This window comes from Macaca fascicularis, chromosome 2, assembly GCF_037993035.2.
Source record: "Macaca fascicularis isolate 582-1 chromosome 2, T2T-MFA8v1.1".
NCBI lineage: Eukaryota > Metazoa > Chordata > Mammalia > Primates > Cercopithecidae > Macaca > Macaca fascicularis.
Window position 1 is genome coordinate 174,325,692 of NC_088376.1, and position 3,380 is coordinate 174,329,071.

The 3,380-nt window shown below is 35.9% G+C and overlaps 1 long non-coding RNA gene across 1 annotated transcript; it reads left to right on the plus strand.

Moving 5' to 3' along the window:
- Positions 1-1,459: 1,459 nt before the first annotated feature.
- LOC141409777 (uncharacterized) lies at positions 1,460-3,050 on the plus strand. Its single transcript, XR_012431833.1, has 2 exons — positions 1,460-1,822; positions 2,315-3,050. It is a non-coding gene; the product is annotated as an uncharacterized lncRNA (long non-coding RNA).
- Positions 3,051-3,380: the final 330 nt, after the last annotated feature.

A 3,380-nucleotide genomic window follows, 5' to 3' on the forward strand; every position in this document is an offset into this window, starting at 1 on the left:
AAAAATCATCCTGACAAAGTGTTCAGTCTCATTTAGTGAGTTATATGATGGATGGATTGTTTATAGTTTCTCTAAATGTAGGAGATTTAGACAACACATGGAAAAATTGTAAAATTCATCTGATTTAGGAACTATGACCAGAAATGAAGATGTAATGTCATTGGAAGTATTCTCATGAGGAAATATAGAAAAACTGGGTACCTTCAACTTTCCAGAAATTATTCTATGAATAGAAATTGGCTAAGTTGAAGTACTGCTTTCTAACCAAGTTAATAATATCTATTATTTTTGATGGAATAATGACAAACATAAAATCTAATAAACTCTAAGTAAGATGCCTTTTCATATACAATTAACTAACAAATCATTTGTTAATATAGTATACTGCAGGAGTTGCCTCACTGTTCTTATCTTACTTGAAAATCTTTTCCTTATCTTTATAACAACAAGCAGAAGATGGACAATTTGGAAAAGCTTCTTCAAAGAAAAGTTCATTGGTATTTCGGGACAGCAGTAGCAATCACATGGTTTTTGCCGCTAAAGTTACCTGGTTGAGTAGATTTCATGTGGATATCATGTGGATCTTGGGTAAATCACTGTAGCTTTTGAGACTAAGTTTTTTCATTTGCAAAATGGGGATGAGGCCACATTTGCGGTGAAAAATTAATTGAAGTACATAGCGTGTTCCAACTCTTGAACCCTGGCTCCTTCTCCCCTCGCTGGGTTGGGTGTCTCTGTACTTTTCCTTAGGACCCCGTAACCACCACTGTAAAGCTTACAGACATTCTCTAGTATTCTAATTGTCTGTACATGTTCCTCTTAGCTCACATGTTCCTTGAGGGTAGGGGCTGTGTCTTATTCACCATTGTATTTCCAGAGCCTACCCACATTACCTAAGCCAAATCAGGCTCTCAGTAAGTGTTTGATGAATGAATGAATGAGTCAGATGTTCAAGGTTGGCTCACTTCTCTGAATTTGTATAATATGAATTTGTATATTATGTATGGATAGTACAGATTTTATAGAACATATCCATCATCACAGAAAGTTCTGTTGGATAGAGATGCTCTATATGCAATGTTAATCAGTAATCAAACATAGTTTTGAACAAAGAAAGTATTTTTACAGAAACATTGCAAGAATTCCATGCCCTATTTGTTTAAATGATAATTATCTTCTGGGAATGCTGCATCCCCACATAAATACATTGTGCAGTATGCAAATCCTACCTGTTTTCCATAAAATGCAATACATCTCCATTTTATGGTGAGTGGTAAAGGGGCTTTTTAGGTTTATAAAGGGTAATATGACCAAGATCATCTAGAAAGGGTTGAATTGTAATGCAAATCTCCTGGTAAATGTGTGTTGAAAGAGTTCCAGCTAATTTTCTAAAACTTGTATGTAATTTTAAATCAAGGAGAGGACTGGCCTAAGTCTCTAAGGTTCTTTTTTCTTTTAGGTTTTATGTTTCAATAACAATCTGCAGGAGAACTGTGTGGTATTCAACTAAGTGAGAGATGCAAAGATGAAAGTACGCCAGTCAAAAAGAGATACCAAAATATATTTCTGGAAGAGGCAGACATTAAACTTCATATTCAGATGTCTTGTTAGGGTTGATTCCTTTTAAGCAATCAGAAGAAGGCTGCCCCACAGCTGAAAGGATGTGAGGAGATTTGAAACGAATCTGGATTCTTCTTCAGTTCCTGAGGATACCGATTGCAGAACAGAGCTCTCTTTACCATCTGTTTGTCAGTACCTGCATTTCTGCACAAGTCCTTCCCTGGTTGAAATTTAGACTATATTATCTCTTCAGCACAAACAGGTCATTATCTTATTTTCTAAGCATTGAAATAGCAGAGAAAAGATGTTTATGTTAGCAAATAAAACATTCATTTAGTTTATTTTTCCATCCCAGGCATTGTTGCATTCCTTTTGAGATCCAAATTGTCTGTTATTTTTACTGTCCTGCTGCCTTCAAAACAAACCTTTATATAGTTTTATCAAAGTGTCTCATTAAACTTTTGTCACAATTCATTGTGAAAAAAGATTCTCCATTCAAATACGCACTTTGAGTGACTTGCCTGGATGCCCTATCTGATAGACAGCAACTATTAATTTTTAACAGAAGAACATTTCCTCCAGGTTTTCTCCAAAATTATGTTATGGACTGAATTGTGCTCCCCAATTTTTATCTGTAAAAGCCTTAACTCCCAGTACCTCAGAATGTGACTGACTCTGGACAAAGGATCTTTTAAAAATGGGGTTATTATTAGGATTTTAAAATCCTAATGCAATATGACTGGTGTACTTACAGGAAGATGAGGTGAAGGCACAAACACCACACGGAAGGAAAATTATGAGAAGGCAGAGGGAGAAAACAGCCATCTACAAGCCAAAGAGAGGGCTCTTAAAAGACGTCAACCCTGCAGCACCTTGATCTGTCTTCTAGCCTTCAAAACTGTGAGATGAATTTCTGTTATTTGAGCCACCTAGTGTCTGTGATACTTTGCCATGGCAGCCCTGGGAAACTAATACTAATGGGTAGAATAGAGGTGTCAATAAATAGAAGCATGTGTCACTTCTGACTCAGAGTCAAGACCCAGAACGGAACTGAACCTGTGAGCCCAGATACAAAGTACAAACTCAAAACATGGAAGCAGTTGAGAAGGATCAATGCTTTATCAAATGACTTTACCAGCGTTTTCCCTTCTCCTGTAGATGTTTGCTGTTTCTTTGTGACAATGAGAAATCTGTAAGGGTAGAACAAACTTGCCTGAGAGAAGTAGAGGTGCATAAAACTAAATAAGGAAAGTCTGGTTTTAACGGGGGGTCCTGAGGAATAAGACAAAAAGCTAATTTTTATTGTAGGACTAGTGCAGTACCAGAAAAACTGATGTAGTAATCAGCTTAATGGTTGTGGTTTCCAACACTGAATAAGGAAGTTTGTTTTTTACAAAACTAAAATAAGTAATATGGCTGGGCGTGGTGGCTCATGCCTGGAAGGCCGAGGCAGAGTGAGACTGTCTCTCCAAAATAAATAAATAAATAAATTAATTAATTAATTAATTAATAAAATAAAATAAGTAACATGCAAGCATAAAATAAAGAACTTAGAGTAAAATATCTGACTAGACTCTCCTGCTATTCATACCACATGAATGTAAAGACCAGGAACATTGCATTTTAGCAACACTTTTTGAAAAGAAAAAATGTGTATGAGGTTATTATTTGTTTCTGAGTTTGGGTGTGATTTATCAACTATCTCAGCCTTAGAGACATAATAGAATGAGATAACATTTTGAGGCTTCATCTTGCAAAGCAAACTAGCCACATTGACAAAGAGATTTGTTTCTTTATCATCAAAATATGCCATGTCAACC